Source organism: Mus pahari, chromosome 4 (assembly GCF_900095145.1).
Source record: "Mus pahari chromosome 4, PAHARI_EIJ_v1.1, whole genome shotgun sequence".
NCBI lineage: Eukaryota > Metazoa > Chordata > Mammalia > Rodentia > Muridae > Mus > Mus pahari.
In genome coordinates this window covers 50,264,153-50,290,910 of record NC_034593.1, presented here as the reverse complement: position 1 = coordinate 50,290,910, position 26,758 = coordinate 50,264,153, and the positions used below count along the sequence as shown (strand labels likewise).

The 26,758-nt window shown below is 40.2% G+C and overlaps 1 pseudogene; it reads right to left on the bottom strand.

Moving 5' to 3' along the window:
- Positions 1–17,542: 17,542 nt before the first annotated feature.
- Positions 17,543–26,366, bottom strand: LOC110320776 (annotated as a pseudogene).
- Positions 26,367–26,758: the final 392 nt, after the last annotated feature.

Here is a 26,758-nt window from a genome sequence, read left to right as displayed (position 1 = left end):
TACCCACCCTCTGTGGTCTCCTCTGCCTGCAATGCTGTAATTTTCTTTTTGACACTTGCTGATTATCACCATATCATCCATTATCAAGCATGGATGAGAACGTTCTGCTCTTCAAGTCAGTGGGTTGGTTGGGATGAAGAAATGAGGATGTATGGAAACTTTTCCTTTCCTTTTTTTTTAAAAAAAGATTTATTCATTTATTATATGTTAGTACACACTATAGCTGTCTTCAGACACTCCAGATGAGGGTGTCAGATCTTGTTACAGATGGTTGTGAGCCACCATGTGGTTGCTGGGATTTGAACTCAGGACCTACAGAAGAGGAGTCAGTGCTCTTAACCTCTGAGCCATCTCTCCAGCCCAACTTTTCCTTTTCTATGCTCCACTTCTGAAACATGGCACAAAGCAGTGCATTGAAGAACCATTGAATATCATATTAATTTTATCCACTATTATTTCTGAAAATTCTGCTGTCTCTGCCTGTTTTAATATCTACAGTCTTTAGATCTTCATAGATATTCTCTAAAAGGCTCTTCTCGGTTTCTGTCTTTCTAGATAGAACTACTTACTAACCATTCCATGTCACTTTCTAGCCCCTTGCAAGCTATGGAGTTATGTGTGTACTTTAAACAGTTATTTGTACAGACATGGTCACCACAAATCTTTGTCCTTCCACATAGCAGTAACTTGAAATGATTTGGTTCTTAGTTAAGACTTAGTCATTATTCCTCATGCTTCAAGTGAGTCATATTATTTAGTTTCCATAACAACCCCACACTGTCTGTAATATTATTATGCCTTGTAAGCAGATGGAGGAAATGTAAGCACCGGAAACAGCCTAAGGTCACGCTTTTAGGAAACAGTGGGCTGACATTTCCAGGCCTTAGTCTACAGTATTACTCTTTCTTGTCAATGCAGAGTGAGCTGCTGTATATTTCCTCACTGAATTTAATAAACCTTTGAGAATTCAATTAAATGAGAACTTTGGCAAACAGTGTAGCCATGGTAACCACTGCCTACCTTCACCTAGTAGTGACTAGATCTTTAATGCAGAAGATGGCTTACTATAAAAAAATGTAGGAAAATGACCAAAGGTGAGAAATAACAAATAGCAGATAGAGCATTGTGTGCAGAATGTAACATTTGTCTGAGGTTTCATCTTTTAACACTTGGCAGGTTAGAGTACTCAGATAAGCAGTTTGGGCTTCTCAATTTTCCCATCTTTTGGTTAAGTTTAGATAAGGCAATATATATATATATATATATATATATATATATATATATATAATACATTTATAGTATTATATAAATGCTTTAGTTCAATATAAAATTATTGAAACTATACTTAAAAAAATCTCCCAGCAAACTAGAATGAAGAAAAAAGGAGTTGTGAAACATAATTTCAGCAAGCATAGTGACTGTGAGTTTTCAGTACGTTTGTATTTTATGAGTCAAATCTCGGGCAATTTTCCACTTAACATCAGATGTGGGGTTCAACAATAGCTTTACATAAGTGTCTGTCTGAAGAGGAGGTAAGGGCCACTTTTCTAATTCAATTAGCTTTGATTTTTTTTTTTTAAAGTATCAGTCACATTTAAACAAAACATGCATTAAATTCCAACTGCTTGCCACATCATTATCTTGAAGTCATTCTCTCTGCCTTTGGGTTTCAAGTAGAACTTTTATCCACCAGGCAGCAGAGACATGAATTGACCTTGAAATATTGATCACACTTCTAGTCAAATAATTACTAGGATAGAGCACTTTCTTTTGCAACTTGTTTGTTTTCTACCATGGTAGTGATAGATTGCTGCAGGAACTGGAAGGGTCGAAGAAAATGTGAATTAGAGCCCTTACAATGTTAGAGGAAAGCCATCTGAGTTGGATACAGCTACTGTCTTTGCCAAATGTCAACTTCAGGTAAGAAATAACACTGGTCTGTTCACGTGTTTATGTGTATATGCTTGTGTGTGTGTGTGTATATGCTTGTGTGTGTGTGTATGTGTGTAAGTCTTCTTACTGTGAATAACTTACCTCACACAGTTCGTACAGGTATTCTGGAATCACAGCTGGTAGCCCTGGGAGCATCTAAACAGAGTATGGTTGGGCTGTTGGAAGCTAGGAAGAACTCCATAGAAAATCGTCACAGTCTCTCTAGCCCAGAGCTTTCTCTTTCCCCTTTAAAGTGTCTTCTGGGCTCACTAGACAAACTTTTCTGGTGAGGTTTCTGAACCAAAGCCCTAACTTGGGTGACATCTCATTGAGATTATGGGTTGAGTTTTACAGCATCAGCCAAGTCATTGTTCTTCTATGACCTCAGTATCTAGGTCTCTTCAAACCCTATCCTCCTTGAACCCACAGGCCGTGTCCTCAATAGCTAACACCTAGGAGAGAGAGCCCTGGCCACATCAGAGCCAAGCAGGGGTTTGGCCATGGCTGGGAGGTCTCCTTATAATGATAGGAGATCTGCTGTGCCTGGAGCAGAGCTATCACACTGCCTGTTACTCACCTCTAAACAATCTTGCTTGGAGCCTGAAATGACAATTAAGTGCTTCAGTATCTCATCGTGTTTCCTGTGACCCTTGCTCATGCTTGATCTTTATAACAAGCTTTCTTTTCCTCCCACTTTTTTTTTTTTAAATTTAATTGATAAGAACCTATGACAGGTATGTTTGTAAGCAGATTTCTCTTTGAAAAAAACATTTCAGTGTTATCAAATAAGAACCTAGTTCATGGAAAACTAATTTTAGCTACTCAAAGACATGAGCTAAAACCGGCAAGGTAAGTCAGTGGGTAAAGGCATTTGCTGCCAAGGCTAACGACCTGAATTTGATCCCTGAGATCCATGAAATGGAAAGAGAGAATGGACTCCTGCAGATTATTTTTGGACCTCCACAGAATTAGTGTGGCACCCTAACCTCAAGTCAACACATAAATACTATTTTTAAAAATTTGAAATGGGGTTAGAAATGGAGCCATGTTTTTCTACCTGGGTTTTAAATGTTGAAGGGAGAGATTTAGTGAGTGTTTGAATGATTGCCAGCAGAGTTTGACACTCTCAATATTGGACAAGGCAAGAGACCTTGGTGTACTGGGCAATGCTTGTCATCACAGTTAGGTTTGGACCCAGGCCCAGAGAAGACTGTTGGGGAAACATGACTTCTGCATCTTATAGCCCCAATCACAGATTTTTTTCTTTTTTTTTGAAGAAAAAAAAATCATGATCAATGAAAATCTAACCTCCATGTGCCCCAAGCATTCAGGGTATACTGCCATTCTTGCCCCGGACTTAACTCTGTGTAAAATACCTCAAGCACCAGTCAGGCCTATGAGTGCACAGGAGAGGTGTTTGCTTTGTTATTACTAAAAATAAATAATACAAACCACACCGTTTGATACTGGGAATCAAGTAGTCTAATCATGACAGTACTCTCTAATAAACACTAATGACTTCCGTCTCTCTAATTGCTCATTTATATTTGCATTTGTCATGTATGTATTCCCAAGGACTGGATGTAAAACTATCCGGGGGATTAGCTGATAGACTGTGCTGCATAAAATAAGCCTGGTTTGGAAGAAGAAGGACTTTCTAATAAAGGACCCACGAGAAAAACGTGCCTGCAGCACCAGGACGCACAGCTGTCAGTTCTGAAGGGTGGCCCACGCAGACCTTAGCTGTTTACTGAGTTCCCTGTAAAAGCTGACTAACCTCTTGTTTTGGAGATGACAATGGTGTCACCTTTTATTTCCACACTGAATTGCCTTTGATGCTTTTTTTTTTCCTAGTGAGAGGTTTAAATGGTATGTTCAGTAGAGTCAAAATATATTAAAGTGCTGGGGTCTTTTGCAGGTGTAGTTTTTTTGTTTACTAGTTGTGGGGTCTTCTTATCACATTTATTCTGTGCTGTCCCAAAGAAATACCTATGGGGGTGGAAAATTTAGGGAGATGGGTCTTCACATCTAAAAAAAAAACAAGCACAATTATCATAATGTATTTGTGGTAATTTTAGAAATCGTGCTGTGTGACACCTTTGACTACATGTAGTATAAGCTAATGTGAGTCAAGCACCTACCTGTTTACAAACTAGTTCTAAATCCTGACAACAGAGACAAATGTGGTACCCTAGTTGTGTTAGTCAGCTTCAAGGTGCTAAAACACAATACTGAGGTAAAAACAGCAGGAAATGTTTTGTCTCATTTGTTTCAGAGTTCTGTCAGTACCACTACTGCCTGCAATGAGACAGAATTTCATCACAGGCAGTATGTGGTAAAGTCTCCTCAGGGTGGCTGAGAAGCACAGAGAGAATTTTCCAAAGCTCCCTTTGAGGGTGTACCCCCTGATATCCTAACTCGTTTTCTCTATGCCTGCCTCCTAAAAGTCCCACCACTTCTCACCTCCTGAGAATGCCTTATCCTGGCAATCAAGACTTTAGCAAATGAGGGTCTGCAGCTGGCAAAATTGCGATTCTGCTAGAGCATGAGGCAAATCACAGTCAGCTGCTGCAGACAGTCTGAAGCAGCCCACATCCTTATACCTGAGATAAAAATAAAAGCACATCCTTTAAACATTTCTGTATTTTTCTAAAGAGACAAAAATTCCAGAATTCTCAAAAAAAAAAATCTCACTGCAGGGGTAGGCCTTACTCCAGAAGTCATTAAGAAAATTCCCTACAGCTGTATCTTATGGAGGTATTTTTTCAATTGAGGTTACCTCATTCCAGATAACTATCTGTGTCAAGTTGATATAAGCCTAGGCATCATAATACCTTTGCTTATATATGGATTTGCTGATTAACTGAGAAAATTCTAGTAGAGAAGGAACAGAGGATACAATTACACTTTCCCCTGGGACTCCAGAGGAGAGTTGATAAAAGTCTGTGCTGGAGGAATTACATTGTGTCTGGAGAAATTACACATTTCCCTTGGTGTAATGAAGACCCAGAACAATTAGGAGGGCCAACACAGACAGAATATTCTAAACTGCTCTCTTCAGTTTGAAGACATCTCATTTTTTAACAATTTAATTAATTATTTTATTTATTTACATTCTATCCATTGCCCCTCTCCTGGTCCCCCCTCCCATAGTTTCTCATCCCATTCCCAATCCCCACTGCCTCTTAGAGGGTGCCTCCTGACCCCCTCCCTGTACCCCTCTTCCCTGGGGTCTCAAGTCTCTCAAGGATTAGGTGCATTTTCTCTCACTGAGGCCAGATTAGGCAGTCCTCTGCTATATACATGCCAGGGGTCTCGGACCAGCCCATCTATGCTGTCTGGTTGTTGGCTCAGTCTCTGGGAGCTCCCAGGGGGTTGGGTTAATTGAGACTGCTGGTCTTCCTATGGTGTCTCCCTCTTCTTCAGCGCCTTTAATCCCTCTCCTAATTCCTCCAGAGGGATTCCCAACTTCAGTCCAATGGTTGGGTGTAAGTATCTGCATCTGTCTCAGCTGCTGATAGAGCCTCTCAGAGGACAGCCGTGCTAGGCTCTTGTCTATAAGCACACCCAAGTTGGGCTGGTTGCTGGACACTCTTTCCTTCAGTCTCTTCTTCATTTTTGTCCCTGAAGTTCTTTTAGAAAGGAACAATTCTGGGTCAGAAATGTTGACTATGGGTTGGTAACCCTGTCCCTCCACTTGGGACCCTGTCTATCTACTGGACGTGGACTCTGAGTTCCCTCTCCCCACTGTTGGGCATTTTGGCTAAGGTCACCCCCATTGAACTCTGGGAGTCCTTCCCATCCTAAGTCTCTGGGACTTTCTAGAGGGTCTCCCCTCCTCTCTCCCCCAGAAGCTGCCTATTTCCATCCATTCTCCTGGTCCTCTGCATGGAGGGGACACAGTATCTGCGCTGTTCCTAGCCCCTCACTAGATACTCCGATGCCTGGGACTGAGGCACATGTCTTCCCCTCATGGATCACCCATTCCTGGCAAGGGCATGAAGTAGGGCATTTTGTGCATGTTGACAAAATGCACCGCCAAGGAGATATTAAAGATTCAGGAAGCTTTAGGCAAGCTGGGCAAGCTGGGCAACAAACTATCTTTCAGGGAGAATCAGGAAATGCCTCTCATTTCCACTTTTTAGATTCTGAAAACAAGATAATCAGAAAGTAGATATTTTTGTTTTGAAACTTCAAAACTTGACACAGGAAAGAATACATGTTTTAACTTCCAATACCAGTTTAATCTTTTGAAAGAATTTAAATCAATCTAATCAAAAATTTGTCATTATTTTGTGTGTTTTAAAACAATTCAAACACATCACATGATATCCAACACAAACATCTTATTGAGCAAGAAGTGTTCCACTCATCAGTAACTGAGTCTGGCCTGGCCCTGTAAGGGATGGAATGTCATGGTTTCTGCCCCTGGAACAGAACCAGCAGGGTGTGGGCTTCCACAAGGGGCTGGGCAATGGGATGCTTATTAATGGATAATCAAAGGGGAACCTGGGGTAAATGACTGAATTGATATATAAATAAAAGACTAGGCTTTTGATCTTCAAGAGATGAGCTATCCAGTCTCCAGCACAGAGAGAGAGAGAGAGAGAGAGAGAGAGAGAGAGAGAGAGAGAGAGAGAGAACAAGAGAGAAAAAAATCTGGAAAGCTGTCTTGAGCAGAACATAGACCATCAACTTGAACCCATGATTTGACTTCAAGTCCTTTGTTTTGCCTGTCCCAGACACCCCCTACTCTCAAGAAGCCTCCTTCAAGCTCAGGCTGGTTCTTGGCAGTGGTAGGTCCTAGCCCTCGCTGTTCTCTTTCAGGGAAAACAACTTTATGTTTACTTTCACACACCCACCTTACACATAAATTCCTCAATAGCTTTGCATATTTATACCTCTTCATGCAAGAGATAATCTATGTTACCATAGTAATACTTGCTTTTGTAAGTTGTTCAGTAGGTAACCTACACAGTTCTTTAAAGTTTCTTATTATAAAAAGGGTCATAAGGATGACCAGAAATAATAATTATGTTTTCCTTTTATCAGTTCCATAAAATGATCAATTTTTTTTCTGTATGTGACAAACCTCCAGAAGCTTGGTGATTGTAAGGTTTTGTTTTTGTTTTTTTAAAACAAAACATAGAAAAGAATAATGGAATTGCATCAAGTTAACAAAAGATGGAGGCTCTGTGGTGTACCTGTCAAGTGTTAGTCATGGAGCTAAACACTCTATATGTATTCTGTCATGTGACATCTCACAAAAATCCTACAAGATAGAGCAGTCCTGTTCTAGAGATTTAGGAAGCGAAACCCGAAGAGGGAGAGGAGGCCCTGTGTGCCCTGTCATTGTTTAAGAGCAATCTAAGGGGACTGCGAGCACAAAGTCTGGTACCATTCCTCATCACTAGACCTATAGCTCTTCCCACTGAATTCATCTGAGGGTTGGGCTTTTCACAGAAAAACCTCCAGTTTATCCGTTGCCCAGTTCCCTAAAGAAATCCAGCGTTCACTGGCATTAGTGAAATGCCACTCAACAGTCATAGTGAAACAGCTCAAGTAGAGAGTGAAAGAATACTTGGAGCAAATGTTAAAGCTGATGGTTATTTTAATGCTGGTAATGATGGTGGTAGCTGGTGATATTTAAAACATGTGGTCAAGGGGCTGAAGAGATGGCTCAGTGGTTAAAATCCCATACTGCTGGGCTAGAGGAGCCAAGTTCAATTCCAAGCACACATCAGACAGCTCACACCTACTTGTAACTGCAGCTCCATGAGTCCTACACCTTCATCATATCATGTGCACACACTCACATCCAGACACATACATAGAATCAAAAATAATAAAAATAAATCTTTAAAAAAAATATAGTCACAAAAGGGAGCACTTACAAGTCTTTGTAAATGTTGTCAACATATATGTAATATTGTACCATAGAGTCTAATTATTTCTAGAAAAAATTATTTAAAAATACTATCAGGATAGAGGGTAAACGTAAATGTGTTTGATATTAAAATGATTTATAAAAGCATGACTTTCTTCATGGACAAAAACCAAAAGATGTGAACATTTCTGATCAGTCACATAAATACCTAATAACCAAATAAGGTAGATAACTTTAAACATCATCTAGGAAATGCAAATTAAAACCTACCATTCTACACTCTGTTTTCCCTCTCAAATTGGTGGTAGTGAAAAATACTGATAACATCAAAGGAAGGAGTGTATGCTAAGTATGACCAATGGACTTATAATGGAAAAAAACTAGCTATAATTTTTCTAGAGAGAAGTCTGCGAGCCCTAAAAAATGTTATATCTATGTAAGGGTTACTGGGTATTATATTAAAATACTATTCCATGGCATAAAATGGTATAAAGTAAAAAATGGCATTATAAAATATTGTTGACTTTGTAATGAAAGCATGTCACCCTGATGCTTATTCAAAAACCTACTGATACTGCACTTGGAGCTGAGCTCAGTTCCCCTTCTCCATGACAAAAGCATCATGGTAGTAGTCTGCCTACATCAGACAGTCCTGTCTTAATGAGTATCGTGTAATGGCTTTTTCTTGTTCCCCAATCTGCACATACTGGGCTTGTTTCCCAATTGTCCTGGGCAAAGTGAAATATCACAACATGTTGCTGAAGCCAGCAGGAAATTAATTCTACTGGAATGCAACCTTGTGACTTTAAATGTAGTCTTCTAGCCATCAAATTTGTTTAGTTCTGAGAGCAGGTGTCTTCTGCTTTTTTAGACGCTTTCTGACCCTCAAAGCTTTGTCATCATCATCATCATCGTCATCATCATCATCATCACCACCACCACCACCACCAACATCATTTTCAAACATGAATGTATGCCAAGGACCAGCCTCAGCTTGGAGAAGGGTTCTGAGAGAAGAGATGTTTGAGGGCAGAGAAACAAAGGACTGGAAGTCAAATTGTGGTGAGTTCAAGCTGACAGACTATGTTCTACTCCAGACGGCAACCTAGATAGCTCTCTGTAGATAGCTCTTGGCTCAGTAGTCTGCTTGAGATAGCTTTTCATATTGCTCTCTCTTAATCTCTCTCTCTCTCTCTCTCTCTCTCTCTCTCTCTCTCTCTCTCTCTCTCTGTGTGTGTGTGTGTGTGTCTTTCTCTGTGTATGTGTGTGTCCTACTCAGAACAGCTTTTAAGACTGTCCTCTGTCTGTTTTTTGCTGGAGACAGCTTTTTGTTGCTCTTCTAAAAATCTCTCTGGTTGAGACAGCTGGCTTTCTGCTTGAGATAGCTCTGTCTTGTTGAGACAGCTCTCTCTGCTAGTAAAAGTTCTAAAATATCTCTGGATAGCTAATGGGTTTTCTGACCAGTCAGAAAAGCTGCTATAGAAAATTCTTGGATCTTCTGACCAAGTCAGAAATCCTGTTAGGAAAAATTCTAAAAGTATTTCTTGGGTTTTCTGACCAAAATCAGAAAGCCAGAAAACACTTTAAAAAGAGCTGTAATTCTTGGGATTCCCAACCAAGCTCAGAAATCCTTTTAGAAAAAAATTCTAAAAGAGCTATGTTTGCTCTCCATGCATTTTCCAACCAAAATTGGAAGTCCTGTGAGAAAAAACCTTGAAGAGCTGTGTTTGCTCTTCAGAGATCTCCTGACAGCTCAGGTCTCACTAGAAAAAAAATTCTAAAGAAGTGTTACCATTTTTTGCTACTTCTTGTGTAGACCCAAAACCCAGATTTTTTATTTACACATTAATTCTGTTATTTATTCCAAGTTCCATCATGACTATCCCACAAATCGAATTCTAAGGCCTTAGCCCTTGACTCTTAGGAAAAGGACAGGAAGTAACATTTTTCTTTTTTTAACTTTTCAAAAAGAATTCAGAGGTTTGTGTGCCTTTGTAAATTTAGCTGGTTGGAAATTACCATTCTGTCCCTGGACCTAAATTCCATCTGTCTCAGGCTGACCTTGAACTCAGGAATGTACTGCCATTTTATTTGCCTGTCTTTAGTGTAGTTGTCTCTGTTTTTCTAGGTTTGAGAAGCCCCTCATATAATTCATATTGCAGTGGCAGCACATGCCTTTAATCCAAGCACTTGGGAGGCAGAGGTAGGCAGATTTCAGAGTTCGAGGCCAGCCTGGTCTACAGAGTGAGTTCCAGGACAGCCAGAGCAACACAGAGAAACCCTGTCTCGAAAAACCAAAAAAAAAAAAAAAATCATATTGTTTCCTTATATTATGCATAGTTGAAAAATTATATATGTTTGAACTCATGTTTTTAGAGTTCTTTCCCATAGCCTTAAGGGCTGTCCTGAAGGTCACAACCTTCTACCATTTTGCAAAGACATAGACACACCTTCACCTGCTAGATTTGTGCTGTCTCTGATTATCAAGGAGTCATTAACCTTGGCAGAGAGGATATTGCTTGAAGGAGGAACATCAAAATACGTACCCTATGATACAAACAAGCCTGATGCCAACAGCATATGCCCATCATGGAGGCCCATGCCTTGCTGGCTCTGTTCTGGGAGGCAGGAACCATGTCATGTCATCCCTTACAAATGGCAAAGCGGGTCTCAGCAAGTACAGATCCATCTTTGGACCACACTCTGCTTTCTCTGCTGTTACGGCATGAGTTCCCTCTCGTACCACTGTTAGCTATAAACTATTCCTTGAGTCTACCCTAGTCTCTGTTTCTGCCACCTCACATCTAGATTTAATCTAAGATAAACTCTTTCTTAGATGGGAAGGTGTGCTGCTGAATGTGGCTAGAAGTGGGTACCAGGGTGTTTCTGTCTCTTTGCACAGCCACACTGCCATAGACATGCCTTAGAAGTGTGTCTCCTAGATTATTTTGTAAGACTCTGGGGAACCTTAGCTTACCGGGGAGCCAGGATAAATGCAAAAAGCAAGAGGAATTTATTATTCCAGTGCACTGGGGTCGCCCCAGACCTGAAGGAGAGGTAGTGACTCTCCAGCGCCTGTTCTGCGAGTTTTTAATATAGTTTCCAGGGCAGAATAGGGCACCAGCAACTAGGCACAATATGATTGGCAGAACAGTGCACCCTTTAAACTGATTGGTCTTTAGAGAAAGAGGTGACAAGCACTTTCCTTGTCTGAAGGTGGGCAAGGGTCCGTCCTTTGGAATGTGTCCTCACCCGAAGGTTGTTTCCCATCCTGTGGTCTGAGGAATGTTAATTAGCCTCTCCCTTCCAGAGGAGTGAGTGTTTCATGACCTTGCCAAGGTTCCTGAGCTGACCTTCTCAATTTTAAATCCTGTCAATGTAACAGTTAAGATTGACCATCCCAAGTCCTCCCCTTAATAACTTGATGTCCATGTACACCACCTTTCCCCCAAGCAGATCACTTTTAAAAATGTATAATAATTTACCTCTTTGAGAATTGTATAATGGGTACATTCAATGCATTTTGATCACTTCACACTCTAATTTCTCTCAAATTGATACACCCAATTTCATCTTCTGTTTGTGCATCTTTGTTTGTTATAACCCACTGAATCTAATTTATACTGCCTATTTACCCCTGCATGTAGAGCCATCCACCAGAGTATATTCAATCTACTATTGGCCACACCATTAAAGATTCTCCCTTCCCCCAAGAAGTCAGCTATTGATAGCTCTGTAGCTTGGAATTGGAGCTCATGAAGTCATCTCTAGTCCATGTTTGAATGTTGACTGAATTGATCTTGTGAGCATATCTCTTTTTAACAATCATTCTACTACAATACTCAAAGGCTCATGGAAACATGCATGTAGTTCATCTGTAAGAATTCCCCAAATCTTAACAGCCCCCCAAATCTTAACAAAATGTAACAGTTCAAAAGCCCAAAGTCTCTTCTTAGACTTAAGGTAAACTCTTAACTGTGAGCCCCCGAATTTTTGTTTTAAAGTTACATCTTTCAAATACACTTTGATAGGTATAGAATAGACATTCCTATCATTCCAAAGGGGAGGGAGGATCGGAAATCAAGGAAAAACTGGACCAAAGCAAAATTAAAACCAATCAGGACAAACACCAGGACACACTGTACAGCTCTGGATCCAGCATTTAGTGGCTTGGGGTGACACCATATGAGCTTCACCAGAGTTGGATAACTGTGTTCAGTTATAACCTGCTATAAGGTGCCACCTTCTCAATGAGTTTGCACATGGCCTTTCCTCTTTGTGCACGGAAAGGAAACTACATCTAGTTTTTCTTCCTCTTCTTAAAGATACTAGTCCTATTAGATTAGAGCCAGACCTTTTTATTAAACCCCACTTAACCCTAAATTACCATTTGCATTAGTGGCTTTATCTCTAAAAACATTGCTGTAGGAGTTAAGGTTTCAACTCATGAATTTCATGAAGGAATTTCAGTGTTGAATTTCCTTTCAGTTGAATTTCAATCCAGTCCTTATCTTAGCTAACTTTCTGTTTCTGCAGCAAAACACCTAACCAAGGCAACTTATAGAAAAAGAGTTTATTGGGGTTTATATTTCTTGAAGATTAGAGTCTATGCTTATCACGTCAAGGAATATGGTAGTAGGTATGCAGGCATGGCGTTAGAACAGTAGCTTAGATCTTACATCTCATCCACAAGCATAAGGAAGAGAGAGGAGAGAAGAGAGGAAGGAGGGAGGGAAGAAAGGAAGGAGAGAGGGAGGGAGAGAGAGAAAGAGATATATAGAGAGATAGTGTGTGTGTCAGGGAATAGTGTGAGCTCTTAAAACCTCAAAACCCATATCTAGTAACAATAAAGCTACATCTCCCAATGCCCCAGTCCTTCTCAAAGAGTTCCACCAACTGGGACCAAGCATTCAAACATACATGCATATGGGGGGCATTCTCATTCAAACCACCACATTCCTTAAGAGTCATCAAACCACCACATTCCTTAAGAGTCATCAGTTCTTTTTTTTTTTTTTTTTTTTTTTTCTGAGACAGGGTTTCTCTATGTAGCCCTGGCTATCCTGGAACTCACTCTGTAGACCAGGCTGGCCTCGAACTTAGAAATCCACCTGCCTCTGCCTCCTGAGTGCTGGGATTAAAGGCTTGTGCCACCATTGCCCGGAGAGTCATCAGTTCTTAAATATCACTGCTTATGAAGATCACCTGGAAGATTTGTTAAAACACAGATGACTGGGTTTAAAAGGCAGGGTCAGGGGAGCTCTGTGGTTAAAGTGCTTGATGCACAAGAATGAACCAGAAAAGATAAACAACTTCACACACACACACACACACACACACACACACACACACACACACACACACACACTTTCCCCAGAAACTAAGTATATCATTTGGGCAAATAGTAGGTTTCAAATCTGCAGAGTTGTTTATCAATGATGGGTCATGTTATGTAAAAAGGGGAGTCCACACTGTGTGCCAATGCATTTAGAACAATGAACACATGAACACACTCTGTTTATTTGAAGCATGCTAGTTAGTTGGTGATCATCATGTGAGTTGATATCGTGGTCCATGAGATGAGCAAACTAAATTGATTCACCATGGGAAGCTCTGCTAAAGAGGCTGAATTGCAGCTTTTAGTATCTTCTTGAATGAATATTCACTCTAGATTCTCAGTAATATATGCATACATACATAAACACACACATATATACAGATATCCCATATAAGCATATATGTATGCATGTATATATGTATGACATCATATACTGTACATAATGTCAGATAAATTTTGACACATGCAAAACACAGGGCCATCCTTATGAGCAAATAGCAAACATTCCCACTGCTTCTGAAAATGTCTTTGTTCTCTTGTGATTATTCCCACTTTCATGACTCTTTGGGGAACTAACAATCGGCTTCTTGTTGTCTTACATTAGTTTGAATACAGCATATAGTCTGGCTTCTTTAGCCTAATATTTAAAATGTTTAAAATATAATGTATGTGTAAAACTCCATTCCTTGTTGTGGAATAGAATTTTATTATACATATACTATTTTACTTTCTATGGCTATGATCAAAAGCAACTTGGAGAGGAGGTTTTATTTGCCTTATACATCCTAATCATAGTCCGTCATTAAGGGAAGCCAAAGCATGAACTCAAGCTTGGCAGGGACATAGAGGCAGAGACCTTTTGTCAGTGGAGCCCTCATCTTGCTTTTTTTTTTTTTTTTTTTTTTTTTTTATAAAAGCCAGGACCACTTGCCCAAGAATAGTACCACCTACAGTGGGATGGATCCTCCCCACATCAATCATTAATCACGAAAATGGCCTATAGGTCCATCTGAGGAAGGACATTTTCTCAATTAAAATAACTTCTACCCAGATAGCCCTAGCTGTGTCAAGTTAGTAAAAAGTTAATCAATATAATGTGGTAAACTAAAACTTGCATGTTCTAGCACCTACTGAGAGCAATGAGCTATTTCTATTGAATCACCAATATTATTTCATATCTTCATGATCATCTTACAAAAAAACCCATTATTTATTCTTGCTACAGGAGCAGTAGAATGCTGGAATTGACTCCTGCCAGCTCATAAGAGATGACAGTTACGTTTTTAGGAATTAGATATAGTTACTATGCGAATTATGTAACTTATTTTCAAACAAATAGATTGCACTTACAAAAGTAAAACAACTAGAAACTCATTGCTTCATAACTATACTTCTACTATTATCCAGATGTTGGAGGTTATTTACCTCTTTCACATCTGTGGGGCATGGGAGAATGGGGGTAGTGTGTCTGTGGCACAATGGGAATTAGGAAGACCCAGTTCTACATTCAATGTCATAACATAGATACCTTGAAATCATCCTTGGTAGGAATATCTACACAATAGAATTTGTCAAATGTTATTAACCAAAGCATATTTATTAATTTCTGATTATGTGGACTTGGAACATGGTGGGGTAGGTAATAATCATGAAGCTGGAGACATTACACTGTAACCAGCACATGTCTGGGAATATATGGTTTGAGTATTTAAGAACAAAACAAAACGATTACACAGTTCATCAAAGACCGTGTTGCTATCATTGATAAGTGACTTTCAGTCTCTTCATTGCTTTCACCTTGTTTGTGACATAAGCAAAATGTCTCCCAGTATTCATAGTGGAAGTAATCTGGTTAACAATTTACAGCACACTATCCTATGAAAGGGTGTCAGGGCTTTGAAGTTCAAAAGCAAAATAAACCCAAAAGCTGTAAGGAATTTCAATGTCTCTAAGACTAGTTTCAGTTTACACCTCATTGGAAATCAAAACTGGCTAATTAAAGTATAAAAGTATGACTTAAAACAATTTAAAACATTATATACACATATGTGTGTGTATGTATGTGTATATATATATATATATATATATATATATAATATATATATAATTTTTTGAATGAAAACTTCAGCACAACTCCTAACTAAGGCTTCTGTGGGGGGTGGGGAGAGCCATTTTTCTTGAAGAGTCTAGCCTCTGGTACTTTGAGTGTACTACAAAGGATGGCCCCATGAGTACATGGGCAGCACAAATTAGATTCAATGTGTGTGTGCAGTGGTAAAGTTGGGAGGGTGGAGTTAGATCTGAGAACTGAGGAGAGTTAGTGAGAGGAGTGGAGGAGAATATGACCAAAATGCAAGCACTGATGTAGGAAATGCTCAAATATTAAAGACTGTCTGTTGCAGTAAATCTCCTCCCAAATATGCCCCGGCAATGAAAACACAGCACAGTTAATATGAATACATGCTGTGCGCCTAGATTGGCCTGATCTACCACTACCACATCTTCCACAGCTTAGGAGACTCCTTAGAACTTGGGATTTCTCCAGGCCATGTGTTTCTGCTCCTCTTTTCTTTTTCCTCCTCCTCTGCATCCTCTCCCTCTTCCATTTTCTCCTTCCTCTCTCTCCTTCCGCCCAGCTCCACCTTCCCTTTTATCTGCCCAATGTCAGCTCTCCTTTATTTTACAAATTAAGGTGGGAAGCAGGTTTAAAGGTTTACAGGTTCACCTGGTGCTGACTCATTCCTTGTTCACAACCACTCACAGGAGAACAGAATTAACATCAAATATATTTAGCCCCAGGGCTATCCACAACTCTCTGTCAGTATCTTCTTCCCAGGGTAACATCTATTGTCAGTTTTTGCTTGTTTGTTTTTTAAAAAGATGCTCTAACCTTTAATTTCTGAAACCAAATGAAATGGTAATAGCATTTATTGTTTCAACACCCCCTGACCAATATGTTAAATATTTCATGGGTCCTGGGAGGAGCATTATCATTTTATGTAGAATATATATATTTTTAAATGAAGTAAAGTAGATTTATATAACAACGTGTTTCTGTTTGGCTTTACAACCATTCTTAATGTTACTTATCTTGCCATTTTTTCCCTCACCATCTGTCTTTAAAGCACCCGTATCCTATTGCTGAAGACACTATATACTTCAGACACAGGAGGAATCAATCTGGTACTAACCACAAAGCCTCCTTTTCCCTAAGACCTACCTTTCTCCCATTAAAATGAACTTGTCAGAAGCCTGTGAACCACAATGGCCAGCAAAGAAAGCTATCCTCAGTCATGCAATCAGGCACTAACATCTTGGGGGCAATCGACAACTGCCTAATTGTACTAACGTCCCAATTAGAGAGCTAATGTTTGCAAGACAGGAAGGACTTGTGTCTGGTCCTATAAACCTTACCAACTCCCCATGAGGAGATCACAGATCTTAGAGGAAAATGATAACTTCCATTTTTTTTTTTTTTAAATCAATAGAGATTCCAACTGCATTCTAGTTACTATTATGCCTACAGATAAGTGTAGAGCTCACCCTCATCAAATAAACTTTATTTTGCCATAGGTGGAGGCTACTACAGAGAGCAACAGCCCCTAAAAATGGAGAGAATCAGTGCCTATGGGGTGCCTACCCTCAATAGGAACATCTAGCACACAATGCTTACACCTAAGGCTCAAGGAACATCAGAGAAAAGGGAACAGATGATTCTAAGAGCCAGAGAACCAGGGCACCAGCTGGGAGATAATGTCTTCTTAGACGGGGCAGTAATGTTGCATCCATAAAAATTTCTTTTTGAGACAGGTTTTCTCTGCATGTCCTGGAACTTGCTCTTTAGAGCAGGCTGACCTCAAACTCATGGAAATCCACCTGCCTCTGCCTTCTGGATTAAAGGCGTGCACCACCACTGCCTGGCATCTATAAAGTCTTAACAATATGATAGCCTGCTCAAGGGCTACACAATGATCACACCAGTCTACATGTCAATTCGGGAACACAGGACTCCACCCCTAAATGAAGATACAGGCAATCCATGGTGGCTGAGAGGTGGAGAATAAACTTTGTCCAAGAAAGAGCACCCTGCATAGGTTAGCCAGTGATAAATGCTAAACACATGCACACATGGGCAACACTAATTGAACTTAATATATATATATATATATATATATATATATATATATATATATATATATAATATTTATTTATTTATTCCCCCTTAAATAGTTATTTATTGGCAGTGGGCTGGAAGGGATGGCAGATTTAGCATTCACAGACAACACTGCACACAAGAAGGCAGCGAGAGTGATGGGAAAGAGCCTGAAGGTCCCCTTTTCAATAGCAAGCCGGTAGGCAGGGTGGGGGCCTTAGATAAGCTCTGGTTAGTAGGCATGGTTAGAGGTGAAGGGAGAGTCACTGGCTGTGTCTCCAGACTGGCCACTTGGGGTGTACTTTCCTTGACAAGCGAGGAGGCTGTTGGCCAGGCCTGCTTGATGTACTCCTCCTGGGCTGCCTTAGGTTCTCCTTCTTCTCACCCCAGGCCTTTAGAACAGAGGCCTGCAAGGCTCGGCCATAGGAGAAAGTCAAGGCCCATGGCTTCAGCAGGGGACACTTGTTGATAGCCTTGAGGTTGATGGATGCCTCTTTCTCACTCTGCCCTCCAGACAGGAAAGTGACCCCAGGGACGGCAGGGGGCACTGTGCGACGAAGTGATGTAACCGTTGCCATTGGAAAATTTCTGGGTGCAAGCATGGCCAGGGATGACCATGTTGGGCTTCAGCAATGTGCCTTCCAGATAGACATGGTGGTCGCTCAGAGCTTTGTAGACAGCCGCTAGTACCTTCCCAGTTACATACTGGCAACACTTCAAGTTATGGTCCCCATCAGGGAGAATTTCAGGCTCCACAATGGGTACAATGCCATTCTGCTGTCAGATGCTGGCATAACAGGCCAGAACATTGGCATTTTTCCATGATGGCAAAGGCTGAGGGAGTATGTTCCCCAATCTCTAGCACACAGCGCTACTTGGCAAAGTCGGCTCCATCCTTCGTATACTGGGCACAGCGTTCAGACAGGCCATCCAGCTCTTGGGTCTCACCACTGGTTCCTGCCAGGAGCACCACACCCTTATCTACCTTAATGCCGACAACACCACCCCTTAGACTTGATAACTTGGGGGAAGGGACGTCCGTCATCTGCTTTCTGGTACAGTGTCTCGTGAGGATCACCCCCCCCCCCCGCACACACACGCACACACAGCAATGTAAGGATTCACACGGTCATCGGCAGTCAGCAGCAGCTGGCAGTAGAAGCACCTGTTCTCCTCAGTGTTCTCGGTGCCAATGGACTGCAGGCGCTTGGCAATGCTTCCAGTGGACTCGTCTGCAGCCAGGATGCCCTTGCCCGGAGCCACAATTCGGTGAGTGACGTCAGACAGCTCCTTCTTCTGCTCTGGGGCCACTTCTGAGTATGGGTAGGGCGTGGTGCTGGTGGCAGAACTTTCCTGACACAGGACGTGGGGGTCTGCTGGGTACACCAGTGGTTAGGCAAAAGGACTAAGGAGCGAACGTGGTTAGGGTCACCAGAACCTTGTCCTGCCAAATTATTTATATTTATATATATGACAAAGTCATCAACTCTAGGTAGGGTGGAAGACACAGGAGAAGTTGGAGGGGGAGAGGAAGGGATAGAAATAATGTAAACATTGTGTATGAAATTCTCAAAAAGTAATTTTTTAAAAAAAGAAAAAGGAAGAGACGGTCTATGAATAAATGGGCATGAATCTTGTTTTTGCAACATAAATTTGAATAAATTATAATACAAAGTAATAAAATTGGAAAATTTGCACTTATTTTTCTCTACTTATTTTGTCCCAAAGCTTCATCCATCTGATACCTTGGTGTGTGAAATAATATGTTTGGGCATAGCATTATTTATTTAACTATTATTTTAAAAATAGAATCTATATTAGAATTTAAGTAAATTCACCTATCATTGAAGCATTTTAATATTTACATAGTTTTTATTCTCACTGAAGTATGAGGAACAAATCATATTCTTACTTTGAGTAAAAGATACTTTGAGTAAAAGATATTTGAGTGTAGATCTTACAAAAATCACATTAAATTTGTTTGTATTATTTTCCTCAAATATCTGGAGCCAGTCCTTACATAATGTAACTTTGTCCATTTCCTTGAAATCCTCTGGCATCCTATACACAAGATCTACTGCCCATTGCTGTTGTGAAATAAAGCAGTACCATATGATATCTAACCTAATGATATCTAACCTAATGATATCTAACCTAATGATATCTAACCTAATGATATTATCTAAAAAATTCTCTTCAAGAGAGACTCTGACAAGTGTCTTTTCATTTCTTTGACATTAAATGAATTTGGAAAACATTTTCACTTTATTAGAAAAAATTTTAAATTTTTTTTTTTTACTATGTTTCTATCATTAACAATGTCTACACAAGTCAGTTAAGCAATTACTATATGGGAAAGGTGAATGAGAATATTGGAACAGCTCAACTTTGGCAGGTAAAGTGAACCACTCTCATCTAGTCAATGACTAATCTATTTCTAGATGAAAACTTCAGAAGCCTAGCTAGAAGTATCTTTCACTCCAGAGTGATGGTGATATCCCCATTTCGTAGCTTACTATCAGCCCTGGTTCACAGTCTATGCAGCAACTGTGTCAATCTTTCCTCACTTGAAGATCCCAGATTTTAATAAGGTTCTTGTTGGTTCTGTATTAGTAAAGATAATGGCTGATCATGTCTCTCTGTTTTTATATTAACCCGAAGCACATGGCTTTTTGTTATAAAGTGCCCTATTGAGAATAATAAAACATCAGAGTGTGAGGAGGTGGGGCACCCAAGTATTTTGACTTCTGTCTTGTTCAAAATGATTTTCTTTCATTTCTCCATGGACATAAAAATCTATCATCTCTAGTACTGTGATTCTCTGAGAGTCTTCATTAGTCATCAAAATTCCTCTTGTTCAAATCCTGTGTTCCAGAAACCACTTCTATAATCAAATCAAGTTTCCTTCTCATATGTACCTACCTCTTTCTTTATGGAAGCAAGTTCGGTGACCGCACTCTATAAACTAAGTACAGAACTACCTGACAAAAATTGGTGGTTCTACCCCTCAAATTCCATGGCTATTTAGAATGTTTAGTTGTTGGACTCTAATAAGCCTAAAATGACTGGAAACATAGATGGTTGGACTCCAGAAATTTTAGAATTGCCTGATACCATTGGTCTGTGAACTCCCAGAATTCCAGAGCTGCTTGGCATATTAGGCCATTGCTTGCCTAACACTGCAGCCTTTTTTTGGGGTGGTGGTGGTGGTGGGAGGATTTCTTCTGCAATTATTGATCGGGTGTTTTCACCAGGAGTCTGATCTTGGAACTGTGGAGATGGAACAGTTGGTAAAGTACCTGCCATGAGAGCATAGGACTTTATTCATACAGTCTACATACAAAACCAGATATAGCAATTCAAGCTAGGGCAACGGCAGTGAGTCCCTGAAGTTTATTGGTCGGCCGGTCTGTCGAAGTCAGTAAAGTTTAGTGAGGCTGAGAATCTAGTTCCATGGAAGAGTACTTATGTGCAAAGACCCGAGTTCAGTCTCCATTATCACAAGGAGAGAAACGAGGGAAAAGGAGGAGGGGGAGAGGAAGGGAGGGAAGAAGGAAGGAAGGAAGAAAAGAAAAATCCATAATTCAATAGAGAGGTCTGCAAACAGGTCATAGCAGAAGACAGATTAGAAACACAAAAAGGATAAATGTAGGCTTATAACTATGGAAAGAGAGAAACTTCATGGGAGCCAGATGATAGAAAACTTTGTAAGAATTAGACTCTCAGTGGTTCTCACCCCATGGGTTACAACCACTTTAGTGGTCACATGACCCTTCCACATGGGTTACCTAAGACTGTTGGAAAACACAGGTATTTACATAATGGTTCATAACAGAATCAAAATTACAGTTATGAAAATAACTTTATGGTTGCAGTTCCCTACAGCATGAGAATGTTGAGAACCCCTGAGTTAGAGGAACAAAGCGACAGAGGTCTCTTGGTTTATGTTTCAAGTGTCTTGGAAGAGGCCCCCCCCAAAGTTATTTTTGGAGTAAAAAGATGAAGAATGTACTCTCATTTTTTTCTTTCTCCTTTAAACTATATGTGATTTATCTAACTTACTTGAGCATTTAGCTTTATTCGAAATGTTTGGGTTTTGCTATGATAGGAAGCCTAACTCGTTCATACCCAAGTTTCTGCTTCTTAGAGACAACCACAAGAATGGCATGTGTCAAGACATTTGAACTCTGACATCTGAGGGTGGAACGGGACATACCATTCCACCTGGACTTTCTGACTTTCTGTAACTGAGCGAACATGGGCATCTCTCAGTAAGGTGTCTGAAAACACAGGACTTGTGTGGGAAATTCGATTTTTCCTTATTTCTTTTAACTCTTCAAATACAGCTTTACAACTTGGTGCAATAATCTGCAATGAGTTCTCCTTATTATCGTGTTTCTTTAACTGAGCCTCAAAATCACCTTTTGACAAGGTTTTGAAAGAAAGGCTTCTGCTAGATTCTTGCCTGCTTTTCACTGTAAATATTTCCCTCATTTCATTTGCTTTTACTTTATCCCGACCCACTGCAGGGAGGGAACACCCTTTCCACACCTCCTCTACAGTTGGCAAGCTGTTCAGGGTGTCAGGATTTGTCAGGATGTGGTCAGCCCTTAGTACAAAAGTCTTTGGAGCTCTCATTGGTATTTCCCAGCCGTTCCTTATTCTAGAGCCGTGGTTCTCAACCTCCACAACCCTGAAACCCTTTATTACAGTTCCTCATGTTGCTGTGTCCTCCAACCATAAAATTACTTTCATTGCTACTTCGTAACTGTAATTTTGTTACAGTTATGAATCAGTGTAAATATCTGATATGAGGGATAGCTGATATATCACCCCTATGAAAGGGTCGTTTGACCCCCAAAGTGGTTGAAACTGAGTGGTTTAGACCACTGGTCTAGAGTCATGCACTATGACATGCTTCTGTCAAGGATTCATTTTCTTTTCTGTTCTTTCTTTCTGTAGTGCAGAAGACTTCTGGGCAAGCAGCTGAGCATTTGGGTTCCCGAGGCTTAATTTCTGCAGGTGGGACCCGGTGAGGGGTGTCAGAAAATTCATCCCCAAATTTTAGACTTGTTCAGACAAGACAAAAGTCATTTGAATTTAATACAGATCCCTAACTAGGATGCCTACAGAGATTGTCATATAGACCAAGATAATTTTAAGACAAAAAGAGAGCAGAAAAATAGCCAGACTGAAGTATATTGTTTTAATAATATAATTGAATGACAAATTAGCTTTATTGTTATGAATTTTCAAGGGAGTTCTGCTGCAAATCAATCATCCAAGTTATAGATAAATTGTCAAAGGTAAAATTACCTCTAAAACAAAAAAATGTGTTTCTATATTTATTAAAGAAAATTTCTTTTTTAAATGGAAAAGTTACTTCTGGCCTGCAGTTCCTGTAGGGTAGGGTGTATAATGGCAAAGGAAGCAATGCAGCTGGTAGCAGGCATGGCAGCTAGGAAGGAAACTGGCAGATGACATCCTTTGTGTTTCTTTGTTTGGTTGTATTAAAGCGGGAGAATTCTCACTATGTAGCTCTGGCTATCTTGGAACTAGCTATGTAGACCAGACTGGCCTTGAACTCATAGGGTTCCTCCTGCTCTGCCTGCCCAGTGCTGGAGTCAAAGGTGTGTGTCGTTATGCTGAGCTCTACAGAGCATACCCTTTACCACAAGCATCAAGCAGAGTGAAGTAGACATGGAACATGGTTGTAAACCCTCAAAGCCTGCTTAAACAAATATACATGCTATAAAATAGGCGTTTTATTCTGACACATAATTCAAACTAATGCAACTATTTTTTTCTCTCTCTCTCAGTGCTTCCTGCCATGTAGTGTTCAGGGTTCTGTATTGCTTTTAGGGTTTTTTATTGCTGGTGTCATGCACTACCTCTTCTGAATGTAGTAAGCCCTGTTCTGCATGGTGCAGGCCTAGAGGTAAGCTATAAAAGTTTGCACACTCGATACATAAAGAATGATTGCATCAACTATTTCCTCATATGAGTTAAAATAGACCAAAGTGTAATTAGAGTTTTAAATTAAAACTTCTGGGGCTGAAGAGAGCCTGCATCTATTCCCAGCACCCACGTGGCAGTTCACAACTGTCTGTAATATCCAGGGGATTTCCTGCCCTCCTTTGGTTTTCATGTTCACTTTACACACATGGTGTACAGACATGAATGCAAGCAAAACACTCACACACATGAAACAAAATCAAGTAAAGAAATACTAAGTTAAATCTTATGAGCCGTTTATGTCCCCATTATTTATTTTGTTTGGTTCTCACCTTGTTTTTTTTGGTATCTTCTTGTCTTCAAGCTTTGTTTTTGAATTAAAAGCTGGTGTTTTTGGAGAGCTCTAAGCATTGAGTGTTCTGGTTAAGGATTTCCAGGTGATTTTGAATAAAATGCAGCAAAGACCTAAAAGACATTTCCAAGATATGTATAGGACACTTGCACTAACCTAGGAACCTCTTCAAGGTCTTGATTTTTTTTTTTTCCTCTCTTGAAATCCAGTTAGTAATGAACAGCAGTGAGTGAATTCGTACTTTCCTAGCCAGGTCCTTTCATGCCTCAAAGTTGGTGACAGCATAATGAGAGCTCTGTCATTCAATTGTTTTATGCATGTACATGCAATAATACTCAGGGATTTTGAGTGCACAGTTGGCAAATTGCTTGGCACACTGTCACTGCTTATCCAAGCGTGATTACACATCTTGTGCATGGCAACCGAACCCAAGGATGCTTCTGTCCCGTAGACTTACTTTAGTAAAAATCATTGACTACCATCAGATTTTATATTATGGCAAAACAATTTAACTTCTGAACACATCACACACCACACTCACACCACACACACACACACACACACACACACACACATGCATGCACACACACACACTCTTAATTTCCAATATTTTTCACACACCTGGTGTTTAAAAGATAATGTCTGGAATAAATGCTTTGCCCCAAAAGGGTATTAGGAACGTGGGTATAAACTGGCCTCTTTGAAAAAAAAAAAACTGGTATTTACATCATAGCTAACTAACTTTGAGATTCTCTAACGAAGGGTATAGAATCTTTAGAAAAATGTTATGGTAAATATTACCTTGGCCTCACATTTCAAAGGAGATGCAGGTGTTGTCTTATCAACCCTTAGCCTTTGCAGGCTGCTCTGTGGTTGGAATGTTTGACTCTTCCTCCCAAGCTTAGCCCTATTTCTTTCTGTGGATGGCTCTCAGCTTGAAGTATTCTGGCTTGAAGAGTCGGTAGCCGAGGGTCCTCTTCTTTGGGTTTTCTTAGATTCTGTCCATATTTATTTCCTTCCTAGTACTTCAGTTTTTGCAGTGATCTAACTAGCTGGCATACATATTTTCTTTAGAGTCCTTAATATGAGAATGTAAGACACATTAGTGAAGCTACATTCACTCTTTCATCAGCAAATTCTGAGAGCTGAGGAAGGAACCTGGCCCTCAAAAGACATTTACTGTATTAATCATATATATCAATGTTATTTAACTAACAAGATACATACAAAGATTTATAAGTATCTGGGTCAAATTTAATACATATGAAAACATATGTTATCGAAATATATACAAATAATTGTTATTTTTATAGTGACTGTTATCTGACACTGACCAAGTTAGTCCCCATAACACCAGCCCATGCAAAATACTTTGTAGACCACCAGTTTCGCAGGTCCAGGTCAGGCTCTGAGCTGCTCAGATCTTACTTGCTGAGACAGTTGCGATGGCCAGCACTATCTTCCAGGAAATTTAAACTTGTAACGTCCCTTTCAGCTTTATATACCTTTAAATCTGGCCTCACATAGAATTTTGGGTTTTAAAATATTATTGAAGTGGCTTTATTAAACCCAAGAGTTTGTGGTTTTCATAATCTATCAGACGATAACTACATTATTATATTTGATAAACATTTTCTCTCTGCGTTGCTACTCTGGAAATGTTTTAGTTTCTGGTTTGTTTGTTTGTTTTTTTTTTCTAACTTACGATACGTCTTATAAGATTAGGTGAGTATCTCCTTTATAGTTTTACTTTTAAAAGGATCCACACTAGAAAAAGGATTTTGAAATCTGTAACCATATAGGAATGATAAATGTCTGAGAATACAATCAGGCTCAAACTCATTTCAATGTGTGTGTACATATATGAAAACATTAAATGGGGGCTGGGGAGATGTATCAGTAAAGCACTTCTGTCAACCCTGTTGTAATATCCAACAGTGAATATAGAACCCAAGTGAATATAGAAAAAAGAAGCTGGACCCTGACCTCACACAAAACTCAGCTCCAACTGGTTCATGGAGTCAACATAAGCCCTGAACCTCTGAAACTGCCTTTACCATGGCGTATAAAACTGAAGAAAATGACTGTCCCTCCCTAGTGCCCACCAGCAGCCAATAATTCACTTCCCCTACATTTTACTAGAGCCTCCCTAAAAGACTCTTGCATCCTATAGCCTCCATCTAGTTTTCTAGCAGAATAAAGAGTTCTCCAAGCCAAAGAAACTGACATAAAGATTTGAAACTAGGACTTAGATATAAGTGAATGTGACATCCATCTTTCTGGGCCTGGTTACCTCACTCAGAAAAAGATTTACCAATTTTTTTCTTGAAAATTTCATTGTCTTTATAGTTGAATAAATTCCATTATGTATATGCATCACATTCCATTTATCTGTTGATGCAGAGCTTGGCCAACTCCATTTCCTAGCTACTGTGAACAGAGCAGCAATGAACATGGGTGTGTACTATCTTTGCCATAGGGTACTGCGCCTTTGGGTGTAAGCCCAGGAGCTGGGTCACATGGGGTTTCAGTTTCAGCTGATTGAGGAACCCTCAAACTGATAGTAACTCCACCAGTCTAGACTTCTACCAACAGTGGACATGATGCACCTGTCCATTCCACCAACAGCGGACACGATGCACCTCTCCATTCCACCAACAGTGGATGTGATGCACCTGTCCATTCCACCAACAGTGGACACGATGTGCCTGTCCATTCCACCAACAGTGTACATGATGCACCTCTCCATTCTACCAACAGTGGATAAGGATGCATTGGCTGTCATTTGGTTATTTTTTTATAACAGCCCTTCTGCCTGTGGTAAAATGAGGTTCAAAGTAGATTTAATTTGTATTTCCTTGATGGCTAATGAAGTTAAATGTTGGTGTCTCCCACCCCCCACTAACCACTCCCCCTCCACAGGAATACCAGAGTGCTACCCAGCTCTCCCGGAATGCAGTGCCCTCGGACCGCCCACCATCGCTAGGATTGCCTACCATCGCTAGGACTGCCCACCATCGCTAGGACTGCCCACCATCGCTAGGACTGCCCACCATCACTAGGACTGCCCACCATCACTCGGAACGCCTCGGCAACTTCAAAGGACTCAAGGGCATGATGGGAACCCTTCCTAACCCTTCC